A 15,654-nucleotide genomic window follows, 5' to 3' on the forward strand; every position below is an offset into this window, starting at 1 on the left:
CGATCTGTAAACAAATTTGCTTTGTTAGTATGTCAAACTTCACATCCAATTTGTAACACGCACTCAAAACCAGAAAATATATAAATGTTAGCGGTGATGGATTAGTCGAAATGACGGAAAGAGGCCACATATATGTAGTTTGGAGTTGTTCTCACATTTAGGAAGGTGAAAACCTGTTGAAGACTCAGGAAACAAAGGCCAGTTCTAACAGGAAGGCGCCTGCAATATAGCAGAGGATGGTTTCGATCCATCGACCTCTGGGTTATGGGCCCAGCACGCTTCCGCTGCGCCACTCTGCTATACTCTTCTGAATGCCAGGAGATTGTAGCAGTCCATCCTCCTCTGAATTATGGGGCTATGGGGCTGGTTTGCTATCTGTAAAGCAATTTGCTTTGTCAGTATGTCAAACTTCAAATCCAATTTGTACCATGCATTCAAAACCAGAAAATATATAAATGTTAGCGGTGATGGATTAGTCGAAATGACAAAAACAGGCCACATATATGTAGTTGTTCTCACATTTACGAAGGTGAATACCTGATGAAGACTCAGGAAACAAGGGCCAATTCTAACAGGAAGGGACCTGCGATATAGCAGAAGATGGTTTCGATCCATCGACCTCTGGGTTATGGGCCCAGCACGCTTCCGCTGCGCCACTCTGCTCCTGCGGTTCCGATGCTGCATTTCAGTCATCCTACATGTAGTGGGAAAATTTTGTAAAACTGTTGATGTCTTAAATTATTTATTTTTCTGATATAGCATTAACCTAAAAGTCCCATGCAAGTTTTTATCACATTTTCTTCATTCTTTGCCACAGGCACTGCTTATTGGCTACATTTCAGTTACGCTACTCCTCAAAAGAAGATGAAAAAAAGAAACAATGACATGCTTTACATTTTTTGATTAATATGACAACAACTTAGAAATTAGTGCTATTACTTCTTCCATTCTTTTCCCCTGGGTGTGATTAATTTCCTTTTAAGAGACATAAAGCACACTGGGCAAATAAAAGTGTAATGCTCCCCAGACGGGACTCGAACCCACAATCCCTGGCTTAGGAGGCCAGTGCCTTATCCATTAGGCCACTGGGGCAACGCAGCGGGCGACTTTTTATCCTCACAAGAAAAAGTGATGAAGCAATGCTGTCTAAACAAACTGTCCCTTACCAAGTGTTTGGATGCACCAAAATGGTGGATCCATCATATATTTCAAGGTGATTAAACAAAGCTAAATGCTTAGGTGGGCCAGGAGATTGTAGCAATCCATCATCCTCTGAATGATGGGGATATGGGGTTAGTTTGCGATCTGTAAACAAATTTGCTTTGTTAGTATGTCAAACTTCACATCCAATTTGTAACACGCACTCAAAACCAGAAAATATATAAATGTTAGCGGTGACGGATTAGTCGAAATGACGGAAACAGGCCACATATATGTAGTTTGGAGTTGTTCTCACATTTAGGAAGGTGAAAACCTGTTGAAGACTCAGGAAACAAAGGCCAGTTCTAAGCGGAAGGGGCCTGCAATATAGCAGGGGATGGTTTCGATCCATCTACCTCTGGGTTATGGGCCCAGCACGCTTCCGCTGCGCCAGTCTGCTATATTCTTCAGAAAGCCAGGAGATTGTAGCAATCCATCCTCCTCTGAATTATGGGGCTATGGGGCTGGTTTGCTATCTGTAAAGCAATTTGCTTTGTCAGTATGTCAAACTTCAAATCCAATTTGTACCATGCATTCAAAACCAGAAAATATATAAATGTTAGCGGTGATGGATTAGTCGAAATGACAAAAACTAGCCGTGTTATATGTAGTTTGGAGTTGTTCTCACATTTATAAAGGTGAATACCTGATGAAGACTCAGGAAACAAGGGCCAATTCTAACAGGAAGGGACCTGCAATATAGCAGAGGATGGTTTCGATCCATCGACCTCTGGGTTATGGGCCCAGCACGCTTCCGCTGCGCCACTCTGCTATACTCTTCAGAATGCCAGGAGATTGTAGCAGTCCATCCTCCTCTGAATTATGGGGCTATGGGGCTGGTTTGCTATCTGTAAAGGAATTTGCTTTGTCAGTATGTCAAACTTCAAATCCAATTTGTACCATGCATTCAAAACCAGAAAATATATAAATGTTAGCGGTGATGGATTAGTCGAAATGACAAAAACAGGCCACATATATGTAGTTGTTCTCACATTTACGAAGGTGAATACCTGATGAAGACTCAGGAAACAAGGGTCAATTCTAACAGGAAGGGACCTGCGATATAGCAGAAGATGGTTTCGATCCATCGACCTCTGGGTTATGGGCCCAGCACGCTTCCGCTGCGCCACTCTGCTCCTGCGGTTCCGATGCTGCATTTCAGTCATCCTACATGTAGTGGGAAAATTTTGTAAAACTGTTGATGTCTTAAATTATTTATTTTTCTGATATAGCATTAACCTAAAAGTCCCATGCAAGTTTTTATCACATTTTCTTCATTCTTTGCCACAGGCACTGCTTATTGGCTACATTTCAGTTACGCTACTCCTCAAAAGAAGATGAAAAAAAGAAACAATGACATGCTTTACATTTTTTGATTAATATGACAACAACTTAGAAATTAGTGCTATTACTTCTTCCATTCTTTTCCCCTGGGTGTGATTAATTTCCTTTTAAGAGACATAAAGCACACTGGGCAAATAAAAGTGTAATGCTCCCCAGACGGGACTCGAACCCACAATCCCTGGCTTAGGAGGCCAGTGCCTTATCCATTAGGCCACTGGGGCAACGCAGCGGGCGACTTTTTATCCTCACAAGAAAAAGTGATGAAGCAATGCTGTCTAAACAAACTGTCCCTTACCAAGTGTTTGGATGCACCAAAATGGTGGATCCATCATATATTTCAAGGTGATTAAACAAAGCTAAATGCTTAGGTGGGCCAGGAGATTGTAGCAATCCATCATCCTCTGAATGATGGGGATATGGGGTTAGTTTGCGATCTGTAAACAAATTTGCTTTGTTAGTATGTCAAACTTCACATCCAATTTGTAACACGCACTCAAAACCAGAAAATATATAAATGTTTGCGGTGACGGATTAGTCGAAATGACGGAAACAGGCCACATATATGTAGTTTGGAGTTGTTCTCACATTTAGGAAGGTGAAAACCTGTTGAAGACTCAGGAAACAAAGGCCAGTTCTAAGCGGAAGGGGCCTGCAATATAGCAGGGGATGGTTTCGATCCATCGACCTCTGGGTTATGGGCCCAGCACGCTTCCGCTGCGCCAGTCTGCTATATTCTTCAGAAAGCCAGGAGATTGTAGCAATCCATCCTCCTCTGAATTATGGGGCTATGGGGCTGGTTTGCTATCTGTAAAGCAATTTGCTTTGTCAGGTTGTCAAACTTCAAATCCAATTTGTACCATGCATTCAAAACCAGAAAATATATAAATGTTAGCGGTGATGGATTAGTCGAAATGACAAAAACTAGCCGCGTTATATGTAGTTTGGAGTTGTTCTCACATTTATAAAGGTGAATACCTGATGAAGACTCAGGAAACGCGGGCCAATTCTAACAGGAAGGGACCTGCAATATAGCAGAGGATGGTTTCGATCCAACGACCTCTGGGTTATGGGCCCAGCACGCTTCCGCTGCGCCACTCTGCTCCTGCGGTACTCATGCTGCATTTCAGTCATCCTACATGTAGTGGGAAAAGTTTGTAAAACTGTTGATGTCTTAAATTATTTATTTTTCTGATATAGCATTAACCTAAAAGTCCCATGCAAGTTTTTATCACATTTTCTTCATTCTTTGCCACAGGGACTGCTTATTGGCTACATTTCAGTTACGCTACTCCTCAAAAGAAGATGAAAAAAAGAAACAATGACATGCTTTACATTTTTTGATTAATATGACAACAACTTAGAAATTAGTGCTATTACTTCTTCCATTCTTTTCCCCTGGGTGTGATTAATTTCCTTTTAAGAGACATAAAGCACACTGGGCAAATAAAAGTGCAATGCACCCCAGACGGGACACGAACCCACAATCCCTGGCTTAGGAGGCCAGTGCCTTATCCATTAGGCCACTGGGGCACCGAAAGGCATGACTTTTTATCCTCACAAGAAAAAGTGATGAAGCAATGCTGTCTAAACAAACTGTCCCTTACCAAGTGTTTGGATGCACCAAAATGGTGGATCCATCATATATTTCAAGGTGATTAAACAAAGCTAAATGCTTAGGTGGGCCTGGAGATTGTAGCAATCCATCATCCTCTGAATGATGGGGATATGGGGTTAGTTTGCGATCTGTAAACAAATTTGCTTTGTTAGTATGTCAAACTTAACATCCAATTTGTAACACGCACTCAAAACCAGAAAATATATAAATGTTAGCGGTGATGGATTAGTCGAAATGACGGAAACAGGCCACATATATGTAGTTTGGAGTTGTTCTCACATTTAGGAAGGTGAAAACCTGTTGAAGACTCAGGAAACAAAGGCCAGTTTTAAGAGGAAGGGGCCTGCAATATAGCAGAGGATGGTTTCGATCCATCGACCTCTGGGTTATGGGCCCAGCACGCTTCCGCTGCGCCACTCTGCTATATTCTTCCGAGTGCCAGGAGATTGTAGCAATCCATCGTCCTCTGAATTATGGGGCTATGGGGCTGGTTTGCTATCTGTAAAGCAATTTGCTTTGAGTATGTCAAACTTCAAATCCAATTTGTACCATGCATTCAAAACCAGAAAATATATAAATGTTAGCGGTGATGGATTAGTCGAAATGACAAAAACAGGCCACATATATGTAGTTTGGAGTTGTTCTCACATTTAGGAAGGTGAAAACCTGTTGAAGACTCAGGAAACAAAGGCCAGTTCTAAGAGGAAGGGGCCTGCAATATAGCAGAGGATGGTTTCGATCCATCGACCTCTGGGTTATGGGCCCAGCACGCTTCCGCTGCGCCACTCTGCTATATTCTTCAGAACGCCAGGAGATTGTAGCAATCCATCCTCCTCTGAATTATGGGGCTCTGGGGCTGGTTTGCTATCTGTAAAGCAATTTGCTTTGTCAGTATGTCAAACTTCAAATCCAATTTGTACCATGCATTCAAAACCAGAAAATATATAAATGTTAGCGGTGATGGATTAGTCGAAATGACGGAAACAGGCCACATATATGTAGTTTGGAGTTGTTCTCACATTTAGAAGGTGAAAACCTGTTGAAGAATGAGGAAACAAAGGCCAGTTCTAACAGGAAGGGGCCTGCAATATAGCAAAGGATGGTTTCGATCCATCGACCTCTGGGTTATGGGTCAAGCACGCTTCCACTGCGCCACTCTGCTATATTCTTCAGAATGCCAGGAGATTGTAGCAATCCATCATCCTCTGAATGATGGGGATATGGGGTTAGTTTGCGATCTGTAAACAAATTTGCTTTGTTAGTATGTCAAACTTCACATCCAATTTGTAACACGCACTCAAAACCAGAAAATATATAAATGTCAGCGGTGATGGATTAGTCGAAATGACGGAAACAGGCCACATATATGTAGTTTGGAGTTGTTCTCACATTTAGGAAGGTGAAAACCTGTTGAAGACTCAGGAAACAAAGGCCAGTTCTAAGAGGAAGGGGCCTGCAATATAGCAGAAGATGGTTTCGATCCATCGACCTCTGGGTTATGGGCCCAGCACGCTTCCGCTGCGCCACTCTGCTATATTCTTCAGAACGCCAGGAGATTGTAGCAATCCATCCTTCTCTGAATTATGGGGCTCTGGGGCTGGTTTGCTATCTGTAAAGCAATTTGCTTTGTCAGTATGTCAAACTTCAAATCCAATTTGTACCATGCATTCAAAACCAGAAAACATATGAATGTTAGCGGTGATGGATTAGTCGAAATGACAAAAATAGGCCACATATATGTAGTTTGGAGTTGTTCTCACATTTATAAAGGTGAATACCTGATGAAGACTCAAGAAACAAGGGCCAATTCTAACAGGAAGGGACCTGCAATATAGCAGAGGACTGTTTCGATCCATCGACCTCTGGGTTATGGGCCCAGTACGCTTCCGCTGCGCCAATCTGCTCCTGCGGTTCCAATGCTGCATTTCAGTCATCCTACATGTAGTGGGGAAATTTTGTAAAACTGTTGATGTCTTAAATTATTTATTTTTCTGATATAGCGTTAACCTAAAAGTCCCATGCAAGTTTTTATCACATTTTCTTCATTCTTTGCCACAGGGACTGCTTATTGGCTACATTTCAGTTACGCTACTCCTCAAAAGAAGATGAAAAAAAGAAACAATGACATGCTTTACATTTTTTGATTAATATGACAACAACTTAGAAATTTGTGCTATTACTTCTTCCATTCTTTTCCCCTGGGTGTGATTAATTTCCTTTTAAGAGACATAAAGCACACTGGGCAAATAAAAGTGAAATGCACCCCAGACAGGACTTGAACCCACAATCCCTGGCTTAGGAGGCCAGTGCCTTATCCATTAGGCCACTGGGGCACCGAAAGGCATGACTTTTTATCCTCACAAGAAAAAGTGATGAAGCAATGCTGTCTAAACAAACTGTCCCTTACCAAGTGTTTGGATGCACCAAAATGGTGGATCCATCATATATTTCAAGGTGATTAAACAAAGCTAAATGCTTAGGTGGGCCAGGAGATTGTAGCAATCCATCATCCTCTGAATGATGGGGATATGGGGTTAGTTTGCGATCTGTAAACAAATTTGCTTTGTTAGTATGTCAAACTTCACATCCAATTTGTAACACGCACTCAAAACCAGAAAATATATAAATGTTAGCGGTGATGGATTAGTCGAAATGACGGAAACAGGCCACATATATGTAGTTTGGAGTTGTTCTCACATTTAGGAAGGTGAAAACCTGTTGAAGACTCAGGAAACAAAGGCCAGTTCTAACAGGAAGGGGCCTGCAATATAGCAGAGGATGGTTTCGATCCATCGACCTCTGGGTTATGGGCCCAGCACTCTTCCGCTGCGCCACTCTGCTATACTCTTCAGAATGCCAGGAGATTGTAGCAATCCATCCTCCTCTGAATTATGGGGCTATGGGGCTGGTTTGCTATCTGTAAAGCAATTTGCTTTGTCAGTATGTCAAACTTCAAATCCAATTTGTACCATGCATTCAAAACCAGAAAATATATAAATGTTAGCGGTGATGGATTAGTCGAAATGACAAAAACTGGCCGCATATATGTAGTTTGGAGTTGTTCTCACATTTATGAAGGTGAATACCTGATGAAGACTCAAGAAACAAGGGCCAATTCTAACAGCAAGGGACCTGCAATATAGCAGAGGATGGTTTCGTTCCATCGACCTCTGGGTTACGGGCCCAGCACGCTTCCGCTGCGCCACTCTGCTCCTGCGGTTCCAATGCTGCATTTCAGTCATCCTACATGTAGTGGGAAAATTTTGTAAAACTGTTGATGTCTTAAATTATTTATTTTTCTGATATAGCATTAACCTAAAAGTCCCATGCAAGTTTTTATCACATTTTCTTCATTCTTTGCCACAGGCACTGCTTATTGGCTACATTTCAGTTACGCTACTCCTCAAAAGAAGATGAAAAAAAGAAACAATGACATGCTTTACATTTTTTGATTAATATGACAACAACTTAGAAATTAGTGCTATTACTTCTTCCATTCTTTTCCCCTGGGTGTGATTAATTTCCTTTTAAGAGACATAAAGCACACTGGGCAAACAAAAGTGTAATGCACCCCAGACGAGACTCGAACCCACAATCCCTGGCTTAGGAGGCCAGTGCCTTATCCATTAGGCCACTGGGGCACCGAAGCGGGCGACTTTTTATCCTCACAAGAAAAAGTGATGAAGCAATGCTGTCTAAACAAACTGTCCCTTACCAAGTGTTTGGATGCACCAAAATGGTGGATCCATCATATATTTCAAGGTGATTAAACAAAGCTAAATGCTTAGGTGGGCCAGGAGATTGTAGCAATCCATCATCCTCTGAATGATGGGGATATGGGGTTAGTTTGCGATCTGTAAACAAATTTGCTTTGTTAGTATGTCAAACTTCACATCCAATTTGTAACACGCACTAAAAACCAGAAAATATATAAATGTTAGCGGTGATGGATTAGTCGAAATGACGGAAACAGGCCAGATATATGTAGTTTGGAGTTGTTCTCACATTTAGGAAGGTGAAAACCTGTTGAAGACTCAGGAAACAAAGGCCAGTTCTAACAGGAAGGGGCCTGCAATATAGCAGAGGATGGTTTCAATCCATCGACCTCTGGGTTATGGGCCCAGCACGCTTCCGCTGCGCCACTCTGCTATACTCTTCAGAATGCCAGGAGATTGTAGCAATCCATCCTCCTCTGAATTATGGGGCTATGGGGCTGGTTTGCTATCTGTAAAGCAATTTGCTTTGTCAGTATGTCAAACTTCAAATCCAATTTGTACCATGCATTCAAAACCAGAAAATATATAAATGTTAGCGGTGATGGATTAGTCGAAATGACAAAAACAGGCCGCATATATGTAGTTTGGAGTTGTTCTCACATTTATGAAGGTGAATACCTGATGAAGACTCAAGAAACAAGGGCCAATTCTAACAGCAAGGGACCTGCAATATAGCAGAGGATGGTTTCGATCCATCGACCTCTGGGTTATGGGCCCAGCACGCTTCCGCTGCGCCACTCTGCTCCTGCGGTTCCAATGCTGCATTTCAGTCATCCTACATGTAGTGGGAAAATTTTGTAAAACTGTTGATGTCTTAAATTATTTATTTTTCTGATATAGCATTAACCTAAAAGTCCCATGCAAGTTTTTATCACATTTTCTTCATTCTTTGCCACAGGCACTGCTTATTGGCTACATTTCAGTTACGCTACTCCTCAAAAGAAGATGAAAAAAAGAAACAATGACATGCTTTACATTTTTTGATTAATATGACAACAACTTAGAAATTAGTGCTATTACTTCTTCCATTCTTTTCCCCTGGGTGTGATTAATTTCCTTTTAAGAGACATAAAGCACACTGGGCAAATAAAAGTGTAATGCACCCCAGACGAGACTCGAACCCACAATCCCTGACTTAGGAGGCCAGTGCCTTATCCATTAGGCCACTGGGGCACCGAAGCGGGCGACTTTTTATCCTCACAAGAAAAAGTGATGAAGCAATGCTGTCTAAACAAACTGTCCCTTACCAAGTGTTTGGATGCACCAAAATGGTGGATCCATCATATATTTCAAGGTGATTAAACAAAGCTAAATGCTTAGGTGGGCCAGGAGATTGTAGCAATCCATCATCCTCTGAATGATGGGGATATGGGGTTAGTTTGCGATCTGTAAACAAATTTGCTTTGTTAGTATGTCAAACTTCACATCCAATTTGTAACACGCACTAAAAACCAGAAAATATATAAATGTTAGCGGTGATGGATTAGTCGAAATGACGGAAACAGGCCAGATATATGTAGTTTGGAGTTGTTCTCACATTTAGGAAGGTGAAAACCTGTTGAAGACTCAGGAAACAAAGGCCAGTTCTAACAGGAAGGGGCCTGCAATATAGCAGAAGATGGTTTCGAGCCATCGACCTCTGGGTTATGGGCCCAGCACGCTTCCGCTGCGCCACTCTGCTATACTCTTCAGAATGCCAGGAGATTGTAGCAATCCATCCTCCTCTGAATTATGGGGCTATGGGGCTGGTTTGCTATCTGTAAAGCAATTTGCTTTGTCAGTATGTCAAACTTCAAATCCAATTTGTACCATGCATTCAAAACCAGAAAATATATAAATGTTAGCGGTGATGGATTAGTCGAAATGACAAAAACTGGACGCATATATGTAGTTTGGAGTTGTTCTCACATTTATGAAGGTGAATACCTGATGAAGACTCAAGAAACAAGGGCCAATTCTAACAGCAAGGGACCTGCAATATAGCAGAGGATGGTTTCGATCCATCGACCTCTGGGTTATGGGCCCAGCACGCTTCCGCTGCGCCACTCTGCTCCTGCGGTTCCAATGCTGCATTTCAGTCATCCTACATGTAGTGGGAAAATTTTGTAAAACTGTTGATGTCTTAAATTATTTATTTTTCTGATATAGCATTAACCTAAAAGTCCCATCCAAGTTTTTATCACATTTTCTTCATTCTTTGCCACAGGCACTGCTTATTGGCTACATTTCAGTTACGCTTCTCCTCAAAAGAAGATGAAAAAAAGAAACAATGACATGCTTTACATTTTTTGATTAATATGACAACAACTTAGAAATGAGTGCTATTACTTCTTCCATTCTTTTCCCCTGGGTGTGATTAATTTCCTTTTAAGAGACATAAAGCACACTGGGCAAATAAAAGTGTAATGCACCCCAGACGGGACTCGAACCCACAATCCCTGGCTTAGGAGGCCAGTGCCTTATCCATTAGGCCACTGGGGCACCGAAGCGGGCGACTTTTTATCCTCACAAGAAAAAGTGATGAAGCAATGCTGTCTAAACAAACTGTCCCTTACCAAGTGTTTGGATGCACCAAAATGGTGGATCCATCATATATTTCAAGGTGATTAAACAAAGCTAAATGCTTAGGTGGGCCAGGAGATTGTAGCAATCCATCATCCTCTGAATGATGGGGATATGGGGTTAGTTTGCGATCTGTAAAGCAATTTGCTTTGTCAGTATGTCAAACTTCAAATCCAATTTGTACCATGCATTCAAAACCAGAAAATATATAAATGTTAGCGGTGATGGATTAGTCGAAATGACGGAAACAGGCCACATATATGTAGTTTGGAGTTGTTCTCACATTTAGGAAGGTGAAAACCTGTTGAAGACTCAGGAAACAAAGGCCAGTTCTAACAGGAAGGGGCCTGCAATATAGCAGAGGATGGTTTCGATCCATCGACCTCTGGGTTATGGGCCCAGCACGCTTCCGCTGCACCACTCTGCTATACTCTTCAGAATGGCAGGAGATTGTAGCAATCCATCCTCCTCTGAATTATGGGGCTATGGGGCTGGTTTGCTATCTGTAAAGCAATTTGCTTTGTCAGTATGTCAAACTTCAAATCCAATTTGTACCATGCATTCAAAACCAGAAAATATATAAATGTTAGCGGTGATGGATTAGTCGAAATGACAAAAACTGGCCGCATATATGTAGTTTGGAGTTGTTCTCACATTTATGAAGGTGAATACCTGATGAAGACTCAAGAAACAAGGGCCAATTCTAACAGCAAGGGACCTGCAATATAGCAGAGGATGGTTTTGATCCATCTACCTCTGGGTTATGGGCCGAGCACGCTTCCGCTGCGCCACTCTGCTCCTGCGGTTCCAATGCTGCATTTCAGTCATCCTACATGTAGTGGGAAAATTTTGTAAAACTGTTGATGTCTTAAATTATTTATTTTTCTGATATAGCATTAACCTAAAAGTCCCATGCAAGTTTTTATCACATTTTCTTCATTCTTTGCCACAGGCACTGCTTATTGGCTACATTTCAGTTACGCTACTCCTCAAAAGAAGATGAAAAAAAGAAACAATGACATGCTTTACATTTTTTGATTAATATGACAACAACTTAGAAATTAGTGCTATTACTTCTTCCATTCTTTTCCCCTGGGTGTGATTAATTTCCTTTTAAGAGACATAAAGCACACTGGGCAAATAAAAGTGTAATGCACCCCAGACGAGACTCGAACCCACAATCCCTGGCTTAGGAGGCCAGTGCCTTATCCATTAGGCCACTGGGGCACCGAAGCGGGCGACTTTTTATCCTCACAAGAAAAAGTGATGAAGCAATGCTGTCTAAACAAACTGTCCCTTACCAAGTGTTTGGATGCACCAAAATGGTGGATCCATCATATATTTCAAGGTGATTAAACAAAGCTAAATGCTTAGGTGGGCCAGGAGATTGTAGCAATCCATCATCCTCTGAATGATGGGGATATGGGGTTAGTTTGCGATCTGTAAAGCAATTTGCTTTGTCAGTATGTCAAACTTCAAATCCAATTTGTACCATGCATTCAAAACCAGAAAATATATAAATGTTAGCGGTGATGGATTAGTCGAAATGACGGAAACAGGCCACATATATGTAGTTTGGAGTTGTTCTCACATTTAGGAAGGTGAAAACCTGTTGAAGACTCAGGAAACAAAGGCCAGTTCTAACAGGAAGGGGCCTGCAATATAGCAGAGGATGGTTTCGATCCATCGACCTCTGGGTTATGGGCCCAGCACGCTCCCGCTGCGCCACTCTGCTATACTCTTCAGAATGCCAGGAGATTGTAGCAATCCATCCTCCTCTGAATTATGGGGCTATGGGGCTGGTTTGCTATCTGTAAAGCAATTTGCTTTGTCAGTATGTCAAACTTCAAATCCAATTTGTACCATGCATTCAAAACCAGAAAATATATAAATGTTAGCGGTGATGGATTAGTCGAAATGACAAAAACTGGCCGCATATATGTAGTTTGGAGTTGTTCTCACATTTATGAAGGTGAATACCTGATGAAGACTCAAGAAACAAGGGCCAATTCTAACAGCAAGGGACCTGCAATATAGCAGAGGATGGTTTCGATCCATCGACCTCTGGGTTATGGGCCCAGCACGCTTCCGCTGCGCCACTCTGCTCCTGCGGTTCCAATGCTGCATTTCAGTCATCCTACATGTAGTGGGAAAATTTTGTAAAACTGTTGATGTCTTAAATTATTTATTTTTCTGATATAGCATTAACCTAAAAGTCCCATGCAAGTTTTTATCACATTTTCTTCATTCTTTGCCACAGGCACTGCTTATTGGCTACATTTCAGTTACGCTACTCCTCAAAAGAAGATGAAAAAAAGAAACAATGACATGCTTTACATTTTTTGATTAATATGACAACAACTTAGAAATTAGTGCTATTACTTCTTCCATTCTTTTCCCCTGGGTGTGATTAATTTCCTTTTAAGAGACATAAAGCACACTGGGCAAATAAAAGTGTAATGCACCCCAGACGAGACTCGAACCCACAATCCCTGGCTTAGGAGGCCAGTGCCTTATCCATTAGGCCACTGGGACACCGAAGCGGGCGACTTTTTATCCTCACAAGAAAAAGTGATGAAGCAATGCTGTCTAAACAAACTGTCCCTTACCAAGTGTTTGGATGCACCAAAATGGTGGATCCATCATATATTTCAAGGTGATTAAACAAAGCTAAATGCTTAGGTGGGCCAGGAGATTGTAGCAATCCATCATCCTCTGAATGATGGGGATATGGGGTTAGTTTGCGATCTGTAAACAAATTTGCTTTGTTAGTATGTCAAACTTCACATCCAATTTGTAACACGCACTAAAAACCAGAAAATATATAAATGTTAGCAGTGATGGATTAGTCGAAATGACGGAAACAGGCCACATATATGTAGTTTGGAGTTGTTCTCACATTTAGGAAGGTGAAAACCTGTTGAAGACTCAGGAAACAAAGGCCAGTTCTAACAGGAAGGGGCCTGCAATATAGCAGAGGATGGTTTCAATCCATCGACCTCTGGGTTATGGGCCCAGCACGCTTCCGCTGCGCCACTCTGCTATACTCTTCAGAATGCCAGGAGATTGTAGCAATCCATCCTCCTCTGAATTATGGGGCTATGGGGCTGGTTTGCTATCTGTAAAGCAATTTGCTTTGTCAGTATGTCAAACTTCAAATCCAATTTGTACCATGCATTCAAAACCAGAAAATATATAAATGTTAGCGGTGATGGATTAGTCGAAATGACAAAAACTGGCCGCATATATGTAGTTTGGAGTTGTTCTCACATTTATGAAGGTGAATACCTGATGAAGACTCAAGAAACAAGGGCCAATTCTAACAGCAAGGGACCTGCAATATAGCAGAGGATGGTTTCGATCCATCGACCTCTGGGTTATGGGCCCAGCACGCTTCCGCTGCGCCACTCTGCTCCTGCGGTTCCAATGCTGCATTTCAGTCATCCTACATGTAGTGGGAAAATTTTGTAAAACTGTTGATGTCTTAAATTATTTATTTTTCTGATATAGCATTAACCTAAAAGTCCCATGCAAGTTTTTATCACATTTTCTTCATTCTTTGCCACAGGCACTGCTTATTGGCTACATTTCAGTTACGCTACTCCTCAAAAGAAGATGAAAAAAAGAAACAATGACATGCTTTACATTTTTTGATTAATATGACAACAACTTAGAAATGAGTGCTATTACTTCTTCCATTCTTTTCCCCTGGGTGTGATTAATTTCCTTTTAAGAGACATAAAGCACACTGGGCAAATAAAAGTGTAATGCACCCCAGACGAGACTCGAACCCACAATCCCTGGCTTAGGAGGCCAGTGCCTTATCCATTAGGCCACTGGGGCACCGAAGCGGGCGACTTTTTATCCTCACAAGAAAAAGTGATGAAGCAATGCTGTCTAAACAAACTGTCCCTTACCAAGTGTTTGGATGCACCAAAATGGTGGATCCATCATATATTTCAAGGTGATTAAACAAAGCTAAATGCTTAGGTGGGCCAGGAGATTGTAGCAATCCATCATCCTCTGAATGATGGGGATATGGGGTTAGTTTGCGATCTGTAAACAAATTTGCTTTGTTAGTATGTCAAACTTCACATCCAATTTGTAACACGCACTCAAAACCAGAAAATATATAAATGTTAGCGGTGATGGATTAGTCGAAATGACGGAAACAGGCCACATATATGTAGTTTGGAGTGGTTCTCACATTTATAAGGTGAAAACCTGTTGAAGAATCAGGAAACAAAAGCCAGTTCTAACAGGAAGGGGCCTGCAATATAGCAGAGGATGGTTTCGATCCATCGACCTCTGGGTTATGGGCCAAGCACGCTTCCGCTGCGCCACTCTGCTATACTTTTCAGAATGCCAGGAGATTGTAGCAATCCATCCTCCTCTGAATTATGGGGCTATGGGGCTGGTTTGCTATCTGTAAAGCAATTTGCTTTGTCAGTATGTCAAACTTCAAATCCAATTTGTACCATGCATTCAAAACCAGAAAATATATAAATGTTAGCGGTGATGGATTAGTCGAAATGACAAAAACTGGCCGCATATATGTAGTTTGGAGTTGTTCTCACATTTATGAAGGTGAATACCTGATGAAGACTCAAGAAACAAGGGCCAATTCTAACAGCAAGGGACCTGCAATATAGCAGAGGATGGTTTCGATCCATCGACCTCTGGGTTATGGGCCCAGCACGCTTCCGCTGCGCCACTCTGCTCCTGCGGTTCCAATGCTGCATTTCAGTCATCCTACATGTAGTGGGAAAATTTTGTAAAACTGTTGATGTCTTAAATTATTTATTTTTCTGATATAGCATTAACCTAAAAGTCCCATGCAAGTTTTTATCACATTTTCTTCATTCTTTGCCACAGGCACTGCTTATTGGCTACATTTCAGTTACGCTACTCCTCAAAAGAAGATGAAAAAAAGAAACAATGACATGCTTTACATTTTTTGATTAATATGACAACAACTTAGAAATGAGTGCTATTACTTCTTCCATTCTTTTCCCCTGGGTGTGATTAATTTCCTTTTAAGAGACATAAAGCACACTGGGCAAATAAAAGTGTAATGCACCCCAGACGAGACTCGAACCCACAATCCCTGGCTTAGGAGGCCAGTGCCTTATCCATTAGGCCACTGGGGCACCGAAG

At 41.6% G+C, this 15,654-nt stretch overlaps 9 non-coding genes across 9 annotated transcripts; all 9 read right to left on the reverse strand.

Annotated features, from left to right (window-relative positions):
* Positions 1 to 227: 227 nt before the first annotated feature.
* Positions 228 to 299, reverse strand: trnam-cau (transfer RNA methionine (anticodon CAU)). Its single transcript has one exon. It is a non-coding gene; the product is annotated as a tRNA-Met (tRNA).
* Positions 300 to 1,017: 718 nt separating this feature from the next.
* trnar-ccu (transfer RNA arginine (anticodon CCU)) lies at positions 1,018 to 1,092 on the reverse strand. Its single transcript has one exon. It is a non-coding gene; the product is annotated as a tRNA-Arg (tRNA).
* An 808-nt stretch (positions 1,093 to 1,900) lies between these two features.
* Positions 1,901 to 1,972, reverse strand: trnam-cau (transfer RNA methionine (anticodon CAU)). The gene has a single exon. It is a non-coding gene; the product is annotated as a tRNA-Met (tRNA).
* Positions 1,973 to 2,690: 718 nt separating this feature from the next.
* Positions 2,691 to 2,765, reverse strand: trnar-ccu (transfer RNA arginine (anticodon CCU)). Its single transcript has one exon. It is a non-coding gene; the product is annotated as a tRNA-Arg (tRNA).
* A 4,962-nt stretch (positions 2,766 to 7,727) lies between these two features.
* On the reverse strand, positions 7,728 to 7,800 carry trnar-ccu (transfer RNA arginine (anticodon CCU)). The gene has a single exon. It is a non-coding gene; the product is annotated as a tRNA-Arg (tRNA).
* A 2,543-nt stretch (positions 7,801 to 10,343) lies between these two features.
* trnar-ccu (transfer RNA arginine (anticodon CCU)) lies at positions 10,344 to 10,416 on the reverse strand. The gene has a single exon. It is a non-coding gene; the product is annotated as a tRNA-Arg (tRNA).
* Positions 10,417 to 11,651: 1,235 nt separating this feature from the next.
* trnar-ccu (transfer RNA arginine (anticodon CCU)) lies at positions 11,652 to 11,724 on the reverse strand. Its single transcript has one exon. It is a non-coding gene; the product is annotated as a tRNA-Arg (tRNA).
* Positions 11,725 to 14,267: 2,543 nt separating this feature from the next.
* Positions 14,268 to 14,340, reverse strand: trnar-ccu (transfer RNA arginine (anticodon CCU)). The gene has a single exon. It is a non-coding gene; the product is annotated as a tRNA-Arg (tRNA).
* Positions 14,341 to 15,574: 1,234 nt separating this feature from the next.
* Positions 15,575 to 15,647, reverse strand: trnar-ccu (transfer RNA arginine (anticodon CCU)). Its single transcript has one exon. It is a non-coding gene; the product is annotated as a tRNA-Arg (tRNA).
* Positions 15,648 to 15,654: the final 7 nt, after the last annotated feature.

The sequence above is a fragment of the Conger conger genome, chromosome 12 (genome assembly GCF_963514075.1).
Source record: "Conger conger chromosome 12, fConCon1.1, whole genome shotgun sequence".
In the NCBI taxonomy this organism is placed as follows: Eukaryota; Metazoa; Chordata; class Actinopteri; order Anguilliformes; family Congridae; genus Conger; species Conger conger.